The 25357-nt window shown below is 40.8% G+C and overlaps 1 protein-coding gene across 1 annotated transcript in view; it reads left to right on the top strand.

Annotated features, from left to right (window-relative positions):
* Positions 1–2940: 2940 nt before the first annotated feature.
* Positions 2941–25357, top strand: part of ADAMTS10 (ADAM metallopeptidase with thrombospondin type 1 motif 10) — a 98881-nt gene continuing 76464 nt past the window's right edge. The window contains exon 1 of the mRNA XM_075204674.1: positions 2941–3283. The gene's annotated coding sequence lies outside the window, so the exon portion shown is untranslated. The remainder of the gene's footprint in view (positions 3284–25357) is intronic.

Raw genomic sequence — 25357 nt, 5'->3', positions numbered from 1 at the left:
GAAACAAGAGGAGCAAGTGTGACTGAGAGTGGAGATGTGAGGGTGCATTAATGTGAATAGTGTTATCGGGGATAAGGTTACCTCTAAAAAAGAGATGGTTTTTCAAAGAGCATCTAAAGATTTGAAGGCTATGGAAAAGTCTGATTGAGCGTGGTAGGGAATTCCATAAGTGGGGAGCAGCACGGGAGAATTCTTGAAGGCGGGAGTGAGAGGTGGTTATCAGAGACGAGAAAAGGCGCAGGTCAGAGGTAATACCGCTGACTACCTGTTTGAAAAACTAAGGTATGTCATTGCAACATGGCTTATCATGCTTGGACTTTCCTGAGGATATGTGATTTCTGATAACGCCACCAATATTGTGAGAGCCTTACAGGAGGGGAATTCCATCACATTCCTTCTTTTGCTCAAACAATCAACTTGGCAGGACAGAACTTTTTAAAAAATGACAATGACATGCAGCCGATGCTGTCTGTGTCCCGAAATATTTAGGGGCATTTTCGGGATTCTGCAACAGCATATAGGAGAATGCAGCAGCTGCAAGAAGAATAGAATTTAGGGGGAATATACTTTAGTTCAGCGCAGTGGAGAATTCTTTCCGTGATTTGCAAGGTGCTGAAACCACTCAAAGTAGTCACCTGTGAAGAGAGTGCAGACACTGTTAGCTTGAGTCAAGTGATTCCCCTAATTAGACTTTTTGAAAAGCAGCAAGAGAAAATAAAGGAGGAAATGAAACAAAGTAATTACGCTAATTATGTTGGACTTGTAGATTAAGTACTTTATTCGCTTCGCCAGGGTCCAAGAGTTATCAACATCTTGAAATCGGATCATTACATTTTGGCAACTATGCTTGATCTTAAGTTTAGGAGCTGTGTTTTTTCTTTCTTTTCAACTGACCCAGATCTCAAGAGATGCAATGAGCTCCCGGTCAGCAAGCTGACAGCTCAAGTGGTACATGACACTATGACGTCTGCTACTTCAGTTTCTCTGGAAATTGCTGCTAGGAAATAACTGAACTTTCCCAAGACACCCAGTGGTGATGCAGATGAGTCTGCACAACATTTTGACATTTGGTCTGGTCTAAAGAATTGTCCAAAAATTGTGACAGCTATTCCGTAAAAGGAACTACAAATTCCATGAGGAAGGCCATTATTGGCAATTACATAAAAGTACACAGACTTCTGTGATGGTGGATTCCAGCGGGAATGAATAGTATTGTTTGAGGATGATGTACACACTGATGAGGCTGAATATGATGATGACAGTGTAGACTGCAGGTGCTGAGATCTAGCTGAGGGAGCTAGCTGATGCTGGTATGCATGGTAATATTTTGGGTAGTATGGCATGTTGGCAATTTTATGTGTTTCTACAGTAAACTTTCCCCTTTATTAGAGAGGTGTTTTTTTCTTTAAAAAGGTACAAGCTTTTTATTTACATTTTTGTTTCCCTGACTTAAAATCACTATGCACTTGAACATAGATGTTAGCACATGAAGTAGAGGGATTGGTATCATTATGACTGAGACTGGAGAGTGACAAGAACAATGCCACCCCTCCTGTTTCTGTATGCGTTATGGCACAGTAGAATGGAGACTTTTAAGAACACTAACATCCCTATTATTACAATTTCTGCTTCAGCACTGGACCCTGCCACCTCTCCTGTTTCTGAGTGAGCTAAGGCACAATAAAATGTATTTGCAGATTTAGACCAAGACTGCCAGCCCTAGTATTTCTATTTCAGCAATGACAATTAGCAAGGGAGCTCTCCACTTTGTGTGTTACCTATATAACACAGTACAATGTGACTGCAGATTTACACCAAGCCTGCCAGCCCTAGTATTTGGAATTCAGCAATGACAATTAGCAATGGAGCAATGGAGCTCTCCTCTTTGTGTGTTACTTATATAACACTGTACATTATGGGACTGCAGCTTTAGCAGACCAAGCCTACCATACCTATTAATTCTTTCTATTTCAGCAATGACAATTAGCAATGGAGCAAAGGAGCTCTCCTGAATTTCACTGTAGACTTTGAAGAACACTGCTACCCCTCCTCTTTCTATTCTACCTATGACGCTGCCCAACTGCTCTATAAACTGTCAAGAACTGTGCTACCCCTTCTGTGTCCCTCTGTGAAATGGTGCTGGATCGCCCTGGAGGCGGTACTTATAGATTCCAAAACTCGCAAGATCTGAGATCTGATGACAGAACAATGATGTTTTGCCTCATTTTCAAATACAAGGGTGCGCGAAAGTACCAAGCTGACTCGGATCTGCTAAGTTCCGGGGGTGTTCGGTTCTTGGGGAACCGAGCCTGAGCATCTCTACAATAAACAGTTATAGTACTTTTGCATTTGCAATCTACATGTTTAAGCATTCATTTGTAGATTCTACCACTAGAGGACAATGCTGCCTTCAAAATACAAGACCTTTAATGCCACTTGGCAATGATAATGTATTTGCAGTAAAATAGTCAGCAAAAGAAAGACAAAAAAAAATCAAGACTATTGTTTTTTTATATATACAAACTATTTACATTAGCAAAAACATTTGAATTGTACAAAGAGTATATATCTAATATAAAAATACTACAGGATGTGTGCTAGAGGGAAATAGTACAGATGAATTTAAAACAATATACATTGTATGATTATGTTTTCTCTTTACAAAGACTTCATTGCCAAGCATATGTATCTATATATAAACAATTATAATGGTTAAATGAAAATAATTGTACAGCACTGTTTGTTCTAAATCATTGCCATTATTCTGACACCACTCTGAAATACTGCATGCTATGAGAATCTACTGACTTAAAAGAGGTACCAAAGGGGGTTGTAACATTATTCAGTCCTTCCTACCTATTTTGCATCAACCATGCCCACTGCCCCTGTGGCAACTTAACCCCTCTCCTGCCAGTCAGGCTTCACTAAATTGCACAAAAATGTGCTTCAGAGCCCTCTGGCAACAAAAAGGTTACATTTACGTTGCTGCCTCCTTCCTAATTATGCTTTAAGAACACACAGGCACATATAAAAGAAACTTGGCTACTGTCTGGGAGCGCTCCCTTAAACACAGCCCCCTTTAATTATGTGAGGTCAACGCTTTTTTTTAAGACTGCAGCTGCCAAAAAAATCATCCACTACATAGATTGCTTAAAAAGAAAAATCCTTGCAAAGTACAGGTCCTAGAAACATCAGTATCGTTGTGCTGAAAGCAAGCACCCATTTTAAAATCACAGGGAAGATCCAACAACTGGAAGTCAAGATCATTCTTTGAAAAGAACAGGTATGTATACATTCCTTCTGTTAATGCATGTTTTTAAGAATAAGTTACAAAGGTCAGGGAACTAATTAAATTATGTAGTGTTTTCTGCTTTGCAGATGGGCATTCCACTTTTTTTTTGGAAAAAAACTGCTTCTGGAGCAGAAACAATTGTGCCCTGTAAACAGTCCTTTTACCTCATCCACCCTCATTTATTCCAAAATAAACGATAATCAGCATATGACTTTAATTAATATCCCTCTGTAACTCCACTTACTGTGTGAGGTAATAACGCAATGTAATCACCAGTATTGTGTTATATCAATGGCTCTGTTTGTTCTCTTATTATTTTTTGTAAGGCAACATGACCAGACCTGTAATGCATGGCAGAAATGTTTAGTGGTTCCTATACCGCCTGAAGAAAAAATATTCTATAAGTGTGAGTTGCATTAAAGCTGTTTGAGCTAATTTATATAATTCCACTATATTATGTGCATAAAAAAAGTATATTTTCGATATATTCTATTGTTTGTTAGTACTACTACTAGCTACTTTACCAGTTTGACAGTACAAGTCCAACTGTTACTTTAATAGAGCTAACTGTAATGTACCTCCATATAATACATATTTAAATATTGTTAGTACTGCTCCAATATATAACTGTACCTTTTGATGTGACATCCATATCACCTTATCATACTACTACAGTACAAAACAAAACTTGTTATAACTTGACACATGTAACTAATTTATAGAACTTTTCTTGTTGCCACTCTATATAGCTCCACATCTTACACGTTTCTTGTCTTCTTAAGAAATTCCAGTTTTCTTTGAAGTTTAACCTCTGTCCTTAATTAGACCTGAGGAATGGGAGGACAAGATAGAAAGATTGAGGTACTTGACAGGATGTCGATCAAGATAATGAAACTTGCCTGGGAATTAGGCAAAGATGATCAACTCTGTGTAATTGTGGGCATGTACAAAGCCCTCATCAACTAATTTCAACTGATGATGTTTCATAGTAAAAGCATCACAAAGACTAATTAAGATCTGATAGATTGTGTTCGTCACAATGAATAGGCCTCAACTGGGAGTCCTACTTGCATGATTTCAATAAGAAATATGGAAAAAAAAGTATTTTCATCTCATGTATCCATATCTATTCCACAAACATGTCTACAGTATATATTGTTGAGTGCCTCATATATAAAATACATGTGATACTCAATTGTACACTGTGTGTGTAGTAGTCAAAATTACTCTATCATCATCATCATTTATTTATATAGCGCCACTGATTCCGCAGCGCTGTACAGAGAACTCATTCACATCAGTCCCTGTCACATTGGAGCTTACAGTCTAAATTCCCTAACATACACACACACACACACACACAGAGAGGGAGACTAGGGTCAATTTTTTGATAGCAGCCAATTAACCTACAAGTATATTTTTGGAGTGTGGAAGGAAACCGGAGCACCCAGAGGAAACCCACGCAAACACAGGGAGAACATACAAACTCCACACAGATAAGGCCATGATCGGGAATTGAACTCATGACCCCAGCGCTGTGAGGCAGAAGTGCTAACCACTGCGCCACCGTGCTCTATTAAAAGAGACAATAAAATCTCAGACAAAATGGTAAAAGTTCCAAATCCTTAAAGGTTGTATTCCAGGATCATGTTACTATTTAAATTGCTAAGAAAGCTCTAGTGGGCAGTATGCTGAATGGAGAGCAAGCTGCCCACTTGTCTAGCTATAAAACAAACTGGGTATGTTAAACATTTATGAGTTGGACATACATGCTTGCATATATCTAACATACATTAGTATCACATGATGTGTGTGCAGAAAAACCTGAATACTTCTGTATTTAAAAGACAGCCTTACTGAAACAATAAAAGTTAGGGGAAGTTTAAAGCAATTTTCTAGGGACAAATATGCAAAAAAAAGTGACTTCCTTTCTGTAGCATACACTTGTGGGAATACATTTACATGCTAATCTTTTAGACCTGGCCACATTTTCACAGAAGTGCACTGAAGCTTTCACATTTGGGATGAATACTGTAGGCCCTGTCTGAAAGTCTAAATGGCTCCTAACACATAACTGGAATCCCAGACTGTCACTGACATCTGGGAAGGTCCTGAGAAGGAGGAAAAATGCTGCCGCCATCTATGGGGCATGTGACCTCCAGGCCTCATTTCAGTGACTACCTCTATGACTGCTTTTTTTTATTAACGTTTGTGTATAAGAGTTTGTTCTGAAACCTCAGTAATTACCATGTGTCAATGTAGAAATGATTAAATGCTACATTTGCATTCCTATTGCCCATCTGACACTACTCTAAGGCGGACTCCTTCATAAACAGAGCTTAGACACTGATAACCAATATATGAGACCAGGGGGTAAATGTATCAAGCTGAGAATTTCCCGGCAGGTTTGAAAAACTAATCAGATTCTAGCTATCATTTATTTAGTACATTCTACAAAATGATAGCTAGAATCTGATTGGTTGCTATAGGCAACATCTTCACTTTTCAAACCTGCCGGAAAACTCTCAGCTTGATACATTTACCCCCTGGTGTTGGAGGAACATAGGAATCAGGAAAAGTGGTACTGATTTTTTGTGACCTATAACTTCTATTATGTATGTATGTGTCACATCTTTTCCCTGTAAAGTACATGTTTATTATGATTCCAATTTTTAATTAAAAACACTAATATTTTCCTAATGGTGCAACTATTTTTCTTAATATACTTTACATATTAATAAATCACTATGTACTGTCCAACATACAAAAATACTCTTTATCCAAAGACAAAAAAACTGCACATAAGCCGAAGCAGAATTCTAAAGTTGCCACGTAAAGGTTGATCTTGTCCCTTGGTGTGAACACCAAGTAACAGGATCAGTGCCAAACTTGTCCACACACATAGGTGGTCAAATTGATCAGATCACTTCCAACATGACTGGAACCTGCTAGTGTGGTTGAACACAAGTCGATAACTGTCATCTTCCAACTGCATTTACCAAAATGCCTGATAGATTACTATGGGGACTGCCATGTTCTGCAATGCATCAAGCTTTGATAAGCTTCGAATTGCGCAGACAGGTAACGCCATCTCAGGTTGGTGTTACCTGTCATTTCCTATGGAATACTGCTGAAATCTCTTCGTCTTCGCAGAATCCGAAACAGTGTTAGTTCATTACACTTCCTCCTATCACTGGCAGCGCCAAGCAGGAGAGGGGTCACTTCGCCAGGGCTCCCAGAGTAGCCCTGACATGATGCAATCAAGCAGTGCATAAATATGCATCACTGTGATGTGCAGCGATGCATATTTAGGTGCACCGCATCTTATTGATGCAGACCTCTGTATGTACTGTGCAAGTGCAAATGCATTCCATATGCACAGGAAATTACAACATTTGGATGATATTGGGGGCCTAATATTACATACGAGAATAGTTCACAATGCTAGCGCAGCAGACAGTAAAATTTGGGCCATTGTTTTAAAGCAGGCAAACGTATGTGAACGAAAAGAAAGTCAGTATGGAGGGAATTAAAGGTGTAAGGTGGGGAAAAAGTCAAGAAAACAAAGAATTAAAATAAAATATGTAAAAGCAACAGATTTTAAAGGGTTTTGAAAAGAACAGAAAGCAGTACCAGAGACAGTAGAATATTCTATGGGAAATACAAACATATCACAAAATCATTTCCTCTTAAGATTCATCCCCAAACTTTTCTCATTAACCTATGTGTCTCTATGTATCTATCCTAGTCAAATATATATAGACCTATTAATAAAAGGAAGCAGCTGTTTATGTTTGAGACAATGAGGAGTGAAAAACTTTTTTTTTCATAGTCTCCATCGTTCTCCACATGCATAAACCCCAGCTTGCCAATTTGCTTTTCTATTCACATCTGTGTAAGCAACAAACCTATCTCTCTCCTGAATAATAGCATCAGAATCAACTCTAAAATCCTAGCTATTGGCTCCCCTCCATCTGGTATAATGACCAAGCGGGATTGATCCCAGGATGGAAGGTGAGATACAATACAAGAAGTGATGCAGACCTGATCCAAATTATTAGCTCTGAAAAAAAAATGTTCTGTCATTTTCTATCTGCACGTATAGAAGGCCTTTGACAGAGTAATGTGGCAATTCATGAATCATACCTTGCAAAAATGTTGTCTAACGGGAACTTTTTGAATGGCATTCATTCCTTATACACCTCTCCAAGTGCTAGAATAATGATCAATGGTGGTTCTTCAAGTATTCATATTTAAAATGGTACCCTACACAACTGCCCTTTGCCTCCCCTGATAGTTGTCCTGAGATTAAACCTCTAGTGGTCCTAATTAGGTCCGCTAGGTTGGAGACACTAACTTTAAATTCTCATTATTTGCTGATGATATTCTCCTTACTTTAACACAACCAGAAAGTGCTCTCCATAAATAATATCAAATGATAGATGTGTAAGTTAATCATACTTGCCAACTCTCCCGGAACGTACGGGAGACTCCCGAAATTCGGGTCAATCTCCCGCATCCCGCTGCAGCCACCGCTAAATGACACGATTCAGCCAGAATCGCGACATTTTGGCCCCGCCCCCGCGACAAAACGGCATTTTCGTTGCGGGGGGCGGGGCTAAAATGACGCGATTTGTCTTGCCCTGCCCTGCCCTGCCCCTCCCGCCCATCTCCCGGAATCAGAATACAGAAAGTAGGTAAGTATGAAGTTAATGTTTCAGGTTACAAAATCAACTTTATTAAATCAGAGGCTATGATGCTACATATCCTTGAGGAGGTCAAAATAAATCTCACCACAGCATTTAATTTCAAAATAGTAACCTAATAAAATCGGGATCTTCATTACTATGATACCCTCTATCAAGCAAAATTTCCCCACCTTGTTATATGGCTTCACTTTTATCACAGAACTTTGCCTCGCCAACACTATCTCCTGGCTGAACATTGAGACTAAAATTCTGGCTCGCTCCTCTCTTTCCCCAATCTGAGGCCTCTCTAAATTGCTTAGGCCAACCAACATTAATTTTTTTCTTTTTTTCTTTGCACTAAAGATTTGGGACTTGTGTGCCTTCAAGCAAAAAAATAACACTCACCCAGTAACTTCTCGATTACTCCCATTTGGAATAACCTATCTTTCCCTCCTAGCTTGAATCTTGGATCCATTCAGGGGGTAGGTTGTATTGCTTATCTGACAAAAGGCTCCCCTCCTATTCTTAATTTACAATCCAACAAAAAAATGCTCTGAAGGTTATTTGAATATTTACAGATTAGACACTTCACCTTTACGCTCCCTCCTCTTGAACTTTTTCAAGCTCCCTCCTCATTAGAGAAAATATGCCTCAACTCTCCCTTACATAGAGATATGATTTCTCTGTTATATAACATATAGATATTAGCACAGATTTTCAAAGTAAGCACAACATGAATAGGAAAAAGATCTCTGCCCCCCTACTGAACAGGATTATTGCAAAAAAATAGGAGACAGGACAGCTCAAACCTCTATATCAATGTCAATCAAATAGACAGCCTATAAAGTATATTACAGCTGGCACTTACTATACACCTGATAAATACAATAAAATGTTTTCTAACTCTGACCTGGCTCCCTAGAGGATTTGTTGCCACAGGTGTAGCCTGTCCAAAGATATCTCTCTTCTGGGACAAGGAATACAATCTCCTGACTTTATTACTAGAAGCACCTATCCCTAAAGATCTTTCTTGTATCTTTCTCTCAGGCTATCCTCTCCAAGACATAGGCTCGTATCTGGTAAAACTTGCCTACCACATACTGGATGCAGAAAGATCTGTAATAGGAGCTTGTTGAAATTGAAAATGGTGTGAACTTCCATCCTGTTTCTTTACTTGCATGTCGTATGAATGTAGAAGATCACTTACTACCCTACATGATAAACTGGAACTTTTCACTCCAGTTTGGACTACCTCGATTTCTCAAGAAAATCAAAAATGACTATGTTTTCTATATGTCTATTATTTTGTTTTATACTGCTGTCGGCTGGGTTGTAATCCCTTTCATTTATAGGGAGGAACACATTAGATGTAATGGGTGATGTGACAACAAGCCCCATTGCCAGTGAAAACTCTCATTCTTGCCATCAATAGGACTCTTTACCTTTTCATATGTAGACAACTGTGTTTGGTGCATAGGTGACAACCTAACCTATTTCAACCATATTTAATTTAAATGGTGAAGGACATTCATGGTTGGCAGCAGATTTCTAAGATTTCTAGAAAGATGAATTGATCTTTCTTGTCTCCAACTTCTACTGTCTCTTCACCCATACCACACAACTGGTAGCTGCACAGACATGACAGATGCCAATGACAATTAACATTTGTGGCTGATAATGCTTCTTACAGTAGCCAAACACAATTTCCCCACCACCAGCTACAATGTTTTATTCCACTACCTTATGTATAAATTGTTCCCCACACCTCTTAGATTGTTAGCCCATTTGGGCAGGGCCATTTTTTTATCTTATGTTTAATGTCATTGTAAATTATTTATCTCTATCATGATCCCCTCAACATACAGCTCTGCCATATATGTTGGCACTTAAATAAAAGATAATAACAATTTCATATGGGAGACATCAGTACAGACTACCTTACTGAATTAGAGCAGACTGGTATCTATATTGGTGTGAGGGGGTAAACGAACGATTTCTAGAGGGGGGGTTCCAAATGCCTAAAGCATTGCAGCTAGGTGTGACAAGCCCATGGATCGGGACTTAATTAGCACTCAACCAGCAACAGTCTGTCTCACACAGAGCATAATGTATGTAATACTATAGACATATATGCACAGTTATTTCCTCATACAGTGAGTGGATAGTGAATATAATACAGTATCAATGTACACTGTAGATGGTCTATAGTATAGACTCAAACTGAGAATAAAAAAAACCAAATTTTTAATATCAAACATATTGCTCTCATAGAAATAACACAAGTGGTCAGGAAGAGGTTAACATCCCATAATCAAATGAGCTGATCCACACTCTTCCACCTCATGTTAACACATTTGTCTTGCTGTTTTCCAGTCCACTGCACTGATTGAGCGCAGATTGGAAGGAGGAGTTGCAACAAGCACATCAGCTCTGATTTAGCCATTATAAAGTCTGTTGTGGCCTCAACTCTTGTAAAGCAGTGTTATAACATACCTCCCAACAGTCCCCATTTTGGTGGGATGTCCCAATTCGCTGGCTGCAAAGGGGCGGGACTTTAACAAAAGTGGAGGGAGCTTTACCCAAATTTGTGCATTTGTGGGCAGAGTTATGGGAGAACAGGGATGGGGAATATTTTGACCGAATTTCATGATGCTAAATATTGGGAGGTATGGTTATAATGACTTGAGATGCAGGCCGGCCAGGGCCAGGGGGAATTCTAGGCAACCGGGCTCAGTGTGTGCCTGACCTGTTATTTAAATGGTTATGCGTTCCTCTCTGGCTGATATTCGCATTAGAATTAATATAATATTTAATATCTACTTACAGGGCACCACATGTGGTCCCCAGCACCATACACAGAGCAAACAACAAGACAGTACATGTTATAACAGTACAATATAGTAAACAAATAATACTGTAATTTCCAACACAGCTACTAATAGCCTGGAACAAAAGTTATAGGTAATGAGAACAGAAGGGAAGAGGGCCCTGCTCACTAGAGCTTACAATCTAAAGGAAAACTGGCAGACAAATGATTGACACATGGGGTGAGCCAAAGGAAGGGGATCTGAGGACAAGAAGCAAGAGAGGGGGAGATGGAGGATGAAAAAGGATGAGGTGTACTACATGGTAAAATGGTTAAGTGGAGGACTGGTAGGATTTTCTAAATAGGTGGGTTTTCAATGACCATTTGAATTTATACAGGCAAGTTGTGAGATATGGATGACATCAGCGGGGTTGGTGGTGCTTTGGCATAGGCTGAATCTGGGACAGATATGAGGGCAGGGGGTGAGGATGGGTATTGGACAGGAACAAGCAAGAAGGGAAGGATTGCGGGAGGTTGGCGTGGAAGGATGAGGATGCAATGACAGCAGCCTGATGGAAGGCAATGTCCTGGTATGTGGAATCAATTATGGATGTGAAGTAGATGGAGGGGAGGGGAGGGTAGTAGAGGGCAGAGGGAAAAATTGAAGGTAGCGAAGAGATGATGGGGAATGGAGGACTGAGAAGAGATGACTGATTTTAAAAAGGACTCTTTTTCAGAGAGATAAAGCAGAGCTATAGAAGGAGAGAATGAATTTGAAATGCAGGAAGTCCACAAGAGAGCATGACTTCCTCAGGTATCGCTTGGCTACACAAGAGCTTTTTTGAACTCATTGGAGTCCAGGGCAGGGGTGTAGGTGCTGGTGTAGTGGGAAATAGTCAGGTCAGGGCAGAAACAGGTGAAAATAGGGAGAGAAGTGAGTCCAGTAAGGAGGAGAAAGTCTTTGGGTCAACAGAATCAAGGTTACGCTTGGTGAGATTAGCCATGGGAGGCGGAGGTGGTGAAGAGGGGACATAGAGTACCTTGCAAAAGTATTCAGACACTTCACCAACTCCCTCATTTTACTGAATAACAAATCCTAGCTGAAATTTTGCCTCTCTGATATTTTATTTCAAAGCACTTAAACTCAAAATTGTTTTTATGTTAAATTATACATTGTTTTATGTTACATAAACAACTCTGTTGTGAAACCTCTTGTGTAAAACATTGACAGCACTGCTTATAGAATAACTCACATTATAATGTGGTTAATGGCCCTTGGCAATCAAGATAAATATAGGTTTTTGTCTTTATTACCTAATTTTTAAGAGTATACACAGTCTTTCTATGCCACGACACTTCATCATGATACATTTCTGTGCTGCAAGTAGACTTCTGTATCATCATACACACTTGTACAGAGGTGTGTGCGTAGTTTATCCCCTTTCAACACTGACTAAAATACTGATGACCTAAAGCCAATTACATACTACATGTCTTAGGAATTTAGCTCTTGGCCATTCCTGTGTTTTATCAGCTTTTCTTATCAGGCTTCACTCCCCAGCCCTTACAGAGAAGCATAATCACAATTTTTTATTATATTCTCACATCTATATTTTGTTCCTCACAATCATAAGAAAACTCAGTTTAAGAGGCTGCTAGCACATATTCCACCTTATAATGAATGTATTTTCTCTAAGCTTAATCAATAAGTTTGCAAGATCTTTACCAGGAACCAAATCTTTGTGTAATTGTTTATATTTGTAAACTGCCATTTGTATCAGAGCCCCTTCTATATATTGCAAAACTATTAAAAGCTCTGGCTCAAGATCCCAAAGAGAATTAGTAGTGATCACGTGTTTCTTCCAAGGATCACTCTAAAATACCACTATGAAAACTTATAATTATACTTGTGAATATAGAGGGCTAACCAGGGCCGCCATCAGAACCCAACCCCCCCCCCCCCCCCCCCCCCCCGTGAGCGCCCCCTTCCCGATGAGCGAAAGCGCAACACAAACTTACCTGGGGGCCCGCTGTATTGCAGTCCGCTGGTCTCCGCTACTTTGCGCTGATGTCACCGTGACAGCCAGGCACTAGAATGCGATCGCAGTGGCGGAGGAATCATTGCCCTGCGATCATGTGATCTGGCTGTCACAGGCTATGTGTGCCTGCATGAGATTGTGTACATTCCTGTCTATAAATACCTGACAAATTTATATGTTTCTTTGTATGTATAGTAGTGTGTAGATGTGAAATCCAGGCCGGATTTGTGAAAAGGCCACATAGGCCTTTACATAGAGTGGCAGGTGTGGGTTTCTGCTCACTTTCACATCATCGTTTTTTGTTTTTTTCATTATTAGTGTATGAACAGTATGTTATTTGTGAAATGTAAATCCATACCTGGTTTAATCAAAAAAGAATTACAGTGTATGGGCCTGATTCATCAAGGGACCTAAACAGTGATTTTGCGCATACAAACCGCAAAATCACTCTGTGCGTACTCAAAACTGGATCATACACCAGAGAATGCATCCACGTTCATTCCTCTTCAAATGCCAAGGACACATACTAAAGCCTACGATTTCAAGCAGTGGACAGGGCGGGGAAGGGGCGTTCACCCATAGTCAATGTACAGTAAGGGCATGTCAAACTCGAGCGCATGCAGTCATGTCTGATTCAAGCTTTGGGCGTCTCTAAGGTACTTGTTTTTCTGCTCTATCTCTTGATGCAGCTGTAGGGCTAATCCTGATCAGTACTGATGACAGTCTTGTATGCATGCTATAACGTGTGTTTGCAATCTGGAGCAACTGTAAAAATGTATTTTATGCTCAGTAGACATTAGGAACATTCTAATAAATGTATTTCATGTAGAAAAAATAAATAAAAACACACTTTTTGTGCAACTGTTTTATCATTAATGCCTATATTATTAACAGGTGACATTAATTACATATTTTTTCGTTTTTTCTGTGCATTCGTTTGCAAATTTATAGTCCACCTAGGTATTGGATGTATCCTGCAGGGTCTTGTGTAGTAGATCTGAAAATCAGCGCTCGTATCTTCTGAGACAAACGCAATTTGCGCTCTGTCTGTGTGCCTTTATGAATAAGGCCCTATGTAGTTTGTGTCTATATATAATACTGTGAATTCATATCAGTGATGTAAGGTATAAACAGAAAACACTGCCAGCTGTGTGTTTGTGTATGCTGATTTGTGTACATAGTGATGCACAGTCTACAAGTATTATGTATTGCTGTCTCTCACAATTTCCTGTGAGAAATTGTGATGCCACATTTTCTTTGCATATGAAATTACACTGTTGTAATTGATTGAGGTGCAGTGCATGTCATATACAGATTGTAGTTCATGTTGAAGCAATTTTACATTTATATAACCACTAGAATATTTTGGTACTTTTAACCTAGAAAAATAAAAGTTTATATATCCTGATTCACCTTTAGCGTTCATTGCTCCAGTGAATCGAGAAGACAAGATAATCCATAAGAGTGAGATAACTCCATAATATACTCTGATTATTCATGTGGTGTGTTCTATTCAGATTAAAGCATTGATTGTATTATTGTATGCAGTGTTATTGTAAGGGAATGCAGCTCTTTTGTAGGACAGCAAAAATATGGATGCAAAGCACATTCTTTTTTTCACACACAAGCGTGCCTTTTTTATTACATAGCACATACTATTTATAGCAATCATTATGCACTGCCATGGCTCATTTGAGCAGTGACATGCTGATGTTTGGCCCATGAATGCAATGCACATGTGTGTGCAAAGGTAAAATGCTCACACAAAGTGTTGTGTCACATACTCTCTTAAATCATCTGTACATTTTTTATTTTAAAATAACTGTTAGTTTGACTATCTTTCATGAACTCTATGGGGTAGACTCAATTAGCCACGTTGTTCTTTAGAACAAAGAAACCGCGGCATTATTACCGTTACCACACTAATGTCTGTGCAGTATTACTGTTACTACAGTAATTTCTCCACTGATTTAAGCTCACAGCTCTATGAGCCGTGACCAAACATTCGCAGAGAGATTACTGTAGTAATGGTAATAATGCACGGGCCACGTTGTTTCGAACAATGTGGCTAATTGAATCTACCCCTATAACTCAAGACAGCAAAGAAACATTGGGTATTGTTCATTTCATTTTGAGTTTTTTATTATATTAATGTCGATTGATGCTCTTTCTCTATAAAAATGTGCCTAAAACAAACAAAAGTAATCCCATTAAAATTGATGGCTGAATAATGATTATTTCCACCTTCAGAAAATAATCAGAAGGTGGAAATAAAAAGGCTTTGTGGACCCCCACTGAATTAGGTATATCTCCAAATCTGTGCAATCTCCATCCCTGGGAATTAGTTTCAATATCTTGTCTCAGGAAGTAAAATCTCACCTTGTGTAGTTGTTGTACTATCCCACATTTCATATTGACAGAAATATCCTTCCATCATAGTGAAAAAAAAATTGCTTATTTCACATGTTGTTGCGCTAATCAGTGCTCAACTACAAAAAAACAGGTGCAATCATGGAAAATGATGTGCATGATGTCACAAAGCAGGAAGGAACAGCTTTAGTATCCCAGACACACATTTTCCCATGTTCATAATTTATACATCTGTACTGTTTCCTGATCTGCTCTAATTTATTTTTGCTTGCCTCACTTACCTAACTTCGCCAATAGTGAAATAGGTCACACCATTTTACTTGGTTACATGTATACTTGGTTGCTTACACATATATAATATACTGTACGTTCAACATTTCATTCTCAAAATCAATTTGCAGCTAATTCAGAGGACAGAAAAAAAAGGTTGAGGGCTCCTTCACAAACATCAACTGGGGAAATGGGTAAAAATGCATGAAAACTATCATGTATTTTAGTAATAGGTTTTTAACATGCTTTTCATATATTATATTATTATCTATTGTATCTATTGTACTGGTAGAACATGTTAACATATATAAGAAAATAAGCCATTCTACATTCCAAAATCGTTAAGTATGTTGATAACATTTTAGAGTGCAATAGTGGAAATGGCACAATCAACTCCCATTTTACTTTTTATATTTTATTTTGTTTTAATCTTTTTTTATATTATTTATATTATATATAAAAACAAAAGAAAAGAACAACAATAGGAACATTGGATATGAAAAGTATCTTGTATGTTTGCAAGCTATTTAATAAATATTTAATGTTTGCATTACTTTATACATTAATAGATTTAACATGATATAGTATGTAAATAGCACATTCTCAATAAAATTTCACATCATGCAATGCATATTTATAACATATTAGGTCATACTTGCCTACTTTAAGGCAGTGCAGTCCGGGAGAGGGGCGAGACTAGAGGGCGGGAGAGACGGGACGCGTTCAGTCCTGTCGTTTTGGCCCCGCCAAATACTCTGACTAGAATACTCTAAAGAGTATTCTAGTCATGAATATTAACAGCCAAATCATGACAGTTATTCAACCATGTTTCAACAACACCAGTGAAATCAAAACTGGAAAAAAATCAAATAGCTAAAGCTCTGTCATTTAGCTTTCAGACTGTGACTTTTGTTTATTTTGTGGGTGGATTTCATTGAAGTCGCTAATTCTATTTTTAACTGTTGCAAATACATCTAACTGACAGCTTCTATAACCTTCATTCCCTCCTATTCAATGCACTCACTACTAACCCTGTTTCCCTATGTGACCTACATGCTCCACTATATTCTAATTTGTCCTTCCCTAAACACTGCTCCAGCCATCTCAGAAACATGTTCCTAAGCATAGCAGCTCCCCTTTCATTTAGGTGCAATTCATCTTTAGACTAATTACTTTGAACACCATCATGTTTAACCATATGTCCTTGCACACTTTATCTAAGGTGGGCGATAATTGATCAGAGGAAAATGCAGGATTTATAGATAGGGGTTTACACTCCACGTCGCTGGTGGCTATCATCATCATCATCATCATCATCATTTATTTATATAGCGCCACTAATTCCGCAGCGCTGTACAGAGAACTCACTCACATCAGTCCCTGCCCCATTGGAGCTTACAGTCTAAATTCCCTACTATAGACACACACTCACACACAGAGACAGACAGACAGAGAGGGAGAGACTAGGGTCAATTTTTTCATTGCAGCCAATTACCCTACCAGTATGTTTTTGGAGTGTGGGAGGAAACCGGAGCACCCGGAGGAAACCCACGCAAACACAGGGAGAACATACAAACTCCACACAGATAAGGCCATGGTTGGGAATCGAACTCATGACCCCAGTGCTGTGAGGCAGACGTGCTAACCACTAGGCCACTGTGCTGCCCTGGCTATTATTTTAGATAGCGCTAAGCTGCTCTCCAACTATTCTAACCTACTTCAGATACACAGGCAATGCTGCATACACAACTGTTAGCTGTACGCAGCACCCCCTTCATGAGCAGAGCTGTGTGAAGTGGGACTCGGGGCTGACCCACCAGAATCAGGACATTTGGCAGACTGTCCTGCTCTCTCCTACCTGTTCTTGCTGTTTGCACTACTTGTTGCCTCTCTCCGTGTCTTAAGCTCAGTTGTTTTTGTATGGATCCTAGAATGATGGGTCCCTGTTTTGAAAACGGACAGGTATATGAGATACAGAAAGCCTAGCAATGAGTGAACACTGTATAGGGCTCCCTCCCTCTATGCAGTACAACATTAAATCAACCATGTTTCATTATTAGTTCCCCTTCCTTGTAACCAGCCCAACTGTAAATTAATTTAATTCCCCTTTAATAACAAAAGACTTATTTCTCCCAAACAACCCCGACATTATATTACTAGTATTCACATGCTTATGGAGCAGCTGTCCAGGCTTTAATAAATTGATAAATTTCTCCATTACTATATCTCTTATCGCTGCAAAATAGAGGCGATAAGAGATGATAGCTAACAGCCAAAATTTGTGAAGGGTTAAATTAAATATAAATAAAAAGCTTGGCTTTTCACCACAATGTAATAATGTCCTGGAGGAGTAAGAGTTACCTATTGCTTTGCTGGGCTAGTCTATACATGCATTATATTGAAAAATACACATAGAAGCTCCAAAAGTATCTCTGTAAATAAGTTTTTATCAATTTGCAAATAGAAAACAATATATTGGAAAATTATATTTAAAATAGGCTGTTCGTCAGCTATTCTAAAAGGTATGCCACACCATACAACGACACAAAAATATCACAAAATATTGAAGTCGGAAAGCAGTTACCGTATATACTCGAGTATAAGCCGAGTTTTTCAGCACATTTTTTGTGCTGAAAAAGCCCCCCCTCGGCTTATACTCGAGTGATGCTCCAGGACAATGAAAAGTCCCTGCTTGAGGTGGCCGGGGGCAGCAGAGTGAGGTGCCGTACTGAGCGCAATGCAGGCTGCAGCAGAGCGGGCAAGGTGGGTGGTGCAGGTGCGGCCTGTGCAGAGTGACCTCTGACATCACATCACACTGCGCAGAGCCACGTCGGGAACTGCTGAGCACTCGCTCAGACGCTCTCTCTACTACCTCCGAGGATTACCGTCTTCGGCGTGGAATTAGCGCTGTTGTTTCACACGGGGATCCCCTTTTCTGCCACCTAGGATACATCTTAAGAGAATCGCTGGACTTCCCTACCTCTTTGTGGACTATCAAATTCATAAGACTGTTCTTACGGGACCTACTAGATAGACTTCATCACGTTATTAGCAGCTCAGCCGGGCTCAATCACGGAAGTACCCACTGGATACATTATGCCATGCACTGGACATTGGTTTCTTTTATATATAAATTTTAACCTTGTGCCTTATTTACGTGGTAGCATTATCACAATTTTATCATAATTCTATTGCATTTCTCCTCTTTTGATTGCATTTATCCTCTTATATTATGTTAAATTAAAAGTCTGGTCAATTTTCATATCTACATTTGTGTTTTTCTATTTCTCACCAGTATATTAACTATCAGACCATACTTTTTTTCTATATGATCTAAATTTGTATATTTTGTTTGCACCAAATGTAAGGCAGCCACCCCTCCCCCATCATATATTATCCTTATAGTGATTCAAACCCATTATTCATGCCAGAGGACAATTGAGCGCTATTATTATAAAGATTCAGCTGCAGTCTAATCCCAAAATCCCGTTGATTTATATTATTATTTATTTATGAAATAGCAGCAATCTCCCTCTCTCCTTCATTAGTCTAGCAATCTCCCTTATTTCAACTAGCCCACATTACACTGTTACATTGTAGTGTGGGGAAGTGATATAGTGTGGGGAGGTAGCACAAGGATGTAGGGCATGATTCAGACCTTATCGAGGGGCCAGCATTCAGTTAAGTTATCTATTTTTATTTTTGAAATTTACCAGTAGCTGATGCATTTCCCACCCTAGGCTTATACTCGAGTCAATAAGTTTTCCCAGTTTTTTGTGGTAAAATTAGGTGCCTCGGCTTATATTCTGGTCGACTTATACTGGAGTATATACGGTAATAATATCTTAATAAAGAAATCTTTATCTAGAGAATATCTTTCTAATGTGTACTACAAATTAATAAATGTTCATTTTAAATGTAATGATTTTAACAATATAGTTGGAGCCATTTTCTTTAGCTAATGATTTTGCTATATTTGCAGTAGGTAGATTTAATATATTAATAGCCTTCAAGCTTGACGCTTTCGATAATTTTTTATATCTTTCTATATGTTGTGATCTTTTTCCTGGTTCATACATGTGCAGTACACCTGAAAAGCTTTATTTAGGTGTGTATATATATATATATATATATATATATATATATATATATATATATATTTTTATATATATATGAATAGAGGTGTGTCCTGAATGATGAGTATAATTATTTTGTATAATGTACAGGGGTGAGGGTGGAATTAAATATTTTGGGGAAACAATTTTTATCTGGATCTTGTTGTTTTGCGTACTGTAACGCAGCTCTCAATATGCGGTCCTTTTATCTGGCTATGACCAAAGCAATTAGGGTGACAAGGGGCTTTGTTGCTAAGTGTGGTGTCAGGGTCTTGATGCTTAAGAAGCTGAATTATACAGATGAGTCGTTCTTCAACTGTTTGTACTGTGCATATATGTTTTCTGCATGGCAACCATTGTTAGTGCCGTACTGCTTATGACAAAATCTGTATCTATATGTATGCTCCTTTATTTCCCAAACTCAGGGGTACTGCAGGAGTATATAACTGCAGTGTGGACATTGAATACTGGTTGTATTGTTCCCATACACTGTGGAACTAGTAGCGCTATATAAATAGCTGATAATGACGATGATGACCATCCCCAGGGAAACCTTTAATGAGACTTCACCTTTGGCATTTCTAGTCTTTTGTGGTCTTACGTACTACACCATAATCACTCTCTTGCTAGAAATCTGTATTACATCTATCAGGGCCGGACTGGCCATCTGGCACTTCTGGCATTTGCCAGAAGGGCCGATGGCTGTATGGGCCGGTCCGGTCCCTGCGCTTCCAGTCCTTTTTTTTTTTTTTTTTTTTAAACTTCCGCGCGGCCGCGCTATGTGACGTCATGACGTCACGCAGCCGTCTAGCTGCCGTCGGTCTGTTGAGCGCGCAGGTTGTTGAGGTGAGTTGGTGTGTCCGGGGATAGTGACAGGTACTGCAGGGGAGGAGGGGGGAATGAGTAAAAATAACTGCAGGGAGACTGTATGGGAGAAGTGATTGAAAATGTCTGCAGGGGGAAGGGGGGTGTGAGGGACAATGTCTGCAGGGGGAGGGGGAGTGTGAGGGACATGTCTGCAGGGGGAAGGGGGGGTGTGAGGGACAATGTCTGCAGGGGGAGGGGGAGTGTGAGGGACATGTCTGCAGGGGGAAGGGGGGGTGTGAGGGACATGTCTGCAGGGGGAAGGGGGGGTGTGAGGGACAATGTCTGCAGAGGGAAGGGGGGGGGTGTGAGGGACAATGTCTGCAGGGGGAGGGGGAGTGTGAGGGACATGTCTGCAGGGGGAAGGGGGGGTGTGAGGGACAATGTCTGCAGAGGGAAGGGGGGGGGTGTGAGGGACAATGTCTGCAGGAGGAAGGGGGAGTGTGAGGGACAATGTCTGCAGGGGGAGGGGGAGTGTGAGGGACATGTCTGCAGGGGGAAGGGGGGGTGTGAGGGACAATGTCTGCAGAGGGAAGGGGGGGGGGTGTGAGGGACAATGTCTGCAGGAGGAAGGGGGAGTGTGAGGGACAATGTCTGCAGGGGAAGGGGGGGTGTGAGGGACAATGTCTGCAGGGGGAAGGGGGAGTGTGAGGGACAATGTCTGCAGAGGGAAGGGGGGGGTGTGAGGGACAATGTCTGCAGAGGGAAGGGGGGGGTGTGAGGGACAATGTCTGCAGGAGGAAGGGGGGGTGTGAGGGACAATGTCTGCAGAGGGAAGGGGGGGGTGTGAGGGACAATGTCTGCAGAGGGAAGGGGGGGGGGTGTGAGGGACAATGTCTGCAGGAGGAAGGGGGGGTGTGAGGGACAATGTCTGCAGGGGAAGGGGGGGTGTGAGGGACAATGTCTGCAGGGGGAAGGGGGGAGTGTGAGGGACAATGTCTGCAGGGGGAAGGGGGGTGTGAGGGACAATGTCTGCAGGGGGAAGGGGGAGTGTGAGGGACAATGTCTGCAGAGGGAAGGGGGGGTGTGAGGGACAATGTCTGCAGGGGAAGGGGGGGTGTGAGGGACAATGTCTGCAGGGGGAAGGGGGAGTGTGAGGGACAATGTCTGCAGAGGGAAGGGGGGGGTGTGAGGGACAATGTCTGCAGGAGGAAGGGGGGGGGTGTGAGGGACAATGTCTGCAGGAGGAAGGGGGGGTGTGAGGGACAATGTCTGCAGAGGGAAGGGGGGGTGTGAGGGACAATGTCTGCAGAGGGAAGGGGGGGGTGTGAGGGACAATGTCTGCAGGAGGAAGGGGGCGTGTGAGGGACAATGTCTGCAGGGGAAGGGGGGGTGTGAGGGACAATGTCTGCAGGGGGAAGGGGGGAGTGTGAGGGACAATGTCTGCAGGGGGAAGGGGGGTGTGAGGGACAATGTCTGCAGGGAGAGGGGGGGTGTGAGGGACAATGTCTGCAGCGGGAAGGGGGGGTGTGAGGGACAATGTCTGCAGGGGGAAGGGGGTGTCTGGGGGACAATGTCTGCAAGGGGAAGGGGGGTGAAGGACAATGTCTGCAGGGGGAAGGGGGGGTGAGTGACAATGTCTGCAGGGAGATTGGGGGGGTGAGTGACAATGTCTGCAGGGGGATTGGGGGGGGTTGATTGACAATGTCTGCAGGGGGAATTGGGGGTGAAAATGTCTGCATGGGGGCAATGGCTGTAGGAGCGGAAAAATAAAAAATTGCCAATGTGTGTGGGGGTACAGTATATGACTGTAATGTATGTGGAGCGACAGTATATGACTGTAATGTGTGTGGGTGGACAGTATATGACTGTAATGTGTGTGGGTGGACAGTATATGACTGTAATGTGTGTGGGGGGGGACAGTATATGACTGTAATGTGTGTGGGGGACAGTATATGACTATAATGTGTGCTATTAAGTGAATGTGGGGCTGTTTGGGGAAAATTAGGTATATTTATTAAATTAAATTATAAATTATTTAATGCCTGAGATGGTTGGGAAATGGTTATTTTTATTAAATATAAATGCTATTTAATTTCTTGCTGGGGTTGATTGGAGGGAGGGAAAGCAGTTTATTTATTAAATGAGAATACTATTAATTTAATGTTGGGGCTGGTTGTAGGGAAATAGGTCTATTTATTAAATGTATATACTATTTAATGTCAGGGCTAGTTGGAGGGAAATAGATGTATTTATCAAATGTGAATACTATCATTTTAATGTTGGGGCTGGAGTAAGGCCTAATTTTAAAACGTAGGTGTTATATTGATTTAACACCGCTGCTGGTTGGAGTTTTCTAAATTTCATGTAACCATTTTTTTTTTTCAAATGGGGCCCCCAACATTCCAGGATCCAGACAAGCAGCAACTGATCTAAAGACACCAGCAGCCACAAGTGGAGACAATGACAAGGCAGGTAAGAGAGACCAGGACATTCTGCCAACTGCCCTGAATTTGGTGGGTGACTGTCCCGCTTAGTCAGGATTTGGTGTTAGTACAAGGACAATTGGGAGGTATGTACTGCTTCACATTGTACTGCTTGTGAAGGCAGAACTGTGTGCTCCTAATAGTGCTCACAGTATTGCCTGTGTATTTGTTGAAAATGTGTCTAATAACCAAATTACATCATAGGAGCCCCTCTGTCTTAAGTGCCTAGGGCCCCCTGAGCCTAAGTCTAGCTCTGGTTAGCAGGAGGGAGCGGATAGCTACTCCCAGTTCCTGGATAGGACACAGCCTGCAGAGAAAGCCGAGGAGCTCTAAGTCTTATGAGATTTATTAATCTTGTGAGACTAAGAGCTTCCCTGCTCACTCTACAGGAAGTTCCCACTCTGATGGATGTCAGCAGCATCAGAAGCATAGATAAGTGCAGTGGGCTGGGGGTGTTGTAATGTGTTTCTGGGGTGGGGTGTGGTATGATAGGGAGGGCCTGATAAATGTAATGTTTTATTATAATGTATGTATCAATGTCCCACGTTGACCATGCCCCCAACATAATGTGGGTACGCCCCTTCTGGCGCCGCTGCTGCGCAGCGGCACACAGTTTTGTCCTGCTCATCAACAGGGATGGGCCTGTATACTTGAAATGCCAGGGCTGATTTTTAGTCCCAGTCCGGCCCTGACATCTATATATACATGGACTACATTGGATAAATTGAAAATAACAATTTATTTTACAATCATGTTTCTGTTATTTATTATATAGTGCTCTGTGTAACTAGTGTGCACTTTGCACTATAAAAAAAAGACCACAAATATGTGGTCCTCCTGATATAGTGAAAACCATTTACAGGCTAGTCAGAACAGGGCTAGAGACTCTGTACGGAGGGAGGCTGCAAAAGACAGCATGTCCCTTTCCCTCCATGAGGCTACCAACCACCTCGGGCTGCTGCGGGGCCAGGCAGGGGTGGGCTGACAAATTTCAGCCGGGGGGGGCGCACAGGCAATGACACGGCCGCATAGCGTGTCATGTGATGGTAATATTCAGTTTATGCGGATGGCACCACTTGCATCCATGGGGGAGGAGGGTTGGCGGCCAGCCCAAACAGCGGTTAGACTGAGCGGCCCATTGGGCAGATGCCCCCCTTCCCCCCTGGCCCAGCCCGCCTCTTGGGGCCAGGGCTATTAACAAGATTAGGATCCCTGGAGAAACAATTGTAAATAACAATTTTAAAATAAACTTTTTTGAACTAAAGTGACACCTGAAAACCTTATTTACCACTTTGTATCAAGTAAGATCCTCTTTCTTGATTTGATGTAGTTCAAATCAGTGGTCGAAGTGGAACTTCGGAAGTGGCAGTATGGAAATTTAGAAGTGGCGTAATGGAAATTGTAATCGGAATGTAAGGGAGTGGAATGTCATAGTTTTACAATTAAAGCAGTAGGAGAAGTGTCAGTATAGCATGCCACTGTGTACTGTATTTTTTTAGTAACAAAAAGAAAAGTAAAAACCCTAAACAATTCTCATAATAAATGACCCATCTACTCACTACGAACCACTGATGTGAAATGATGAAAGCAGGATTCACCGAGACTCCCCCTCACTGCTAGCCAATCACCAATTGCTTGTGATTGGCTGGCAGTGAAATTGAGTGTGGGATCATTTTGCAGTGGTAGGCTGTAATGCGTAGGTGGGATGTCTTTTTTTGGAAGTTTTTTTACCTCTTTGGACTACATTGGATCAATAAGAAAATATTTTATTTCCACTTTGGACTACAAATCAAGAAAGAAGATATAGTTTATTATATTTTTAAAAGTGGTGGTTTTGGAATGTCTTTTATACAATTAAAGTTTATTTGAAAATTGTGTCTGTGTGGGGATAGTGGGATGGGGAAGGTATAAGGTGGCTGTGATTGGTGCATATAACATAGTAGTGAAGTAAGATTTATAACAATATATATAAATTTAGAGGAAGAGACCACAGTGATTTGTTTGCATAGTATGAGCTCTGTGTGCCCTCCCAAACCTGTCTCATGAGCTACTGTGTAAATGAGCATATACAATGTACACTTAGCTGTTCATATCAGTTGTCTAATATTACTTAAGTTCAGTGATTCTTTACAGCTGTGCTCCTGAGCATGTTTATTATTTCATAGGGCTTTTATGGGCTTAGCTGCATTGTATTTTCTCACATTTTAAACTTGATAATTATCTTTTTACCTCAATCTTGTTTACTTATTTGTATAAATGTTGTGTGCTGGTTTAATTAACTTTTTTGGGGGGGACTTAACCAGTCAGTTTTTGGAGGTTTTTCGATTTACTACAGGCCAAACCGCTATTAAAACAACCAGAATGAACATTTTTTAAAAAGACCACTTTACAAATCTCAGCCAAAACAAAAGAGGTGGTTGTGAGAGGTGAGATTGCTCAAACTGCATGCTGCTTGTGATAGCTGGCCATTCAGAACATAAGAGGAAG

This window comes from Mixophyes fleayi, chromosome 1 (assembly GCF_038048845.1).
Source record: "Mixophyes fleayi isolate aMixFle1 chromosome 1, aMixFle1.hap1, whole genome shotgun sequence".
Classification (NCBI taxonomy): Eukaryota; Metazoa; Chordata; class Amphibia; order Anura; family Limnodynastidae; genus Mixophyes; species Mixophyes fleayi.
The sequence above is the reverse complement of the archived record's forward strand: the minus strand, read 5'-3'. Positions and strand labels throughout refer to the sequence as shown.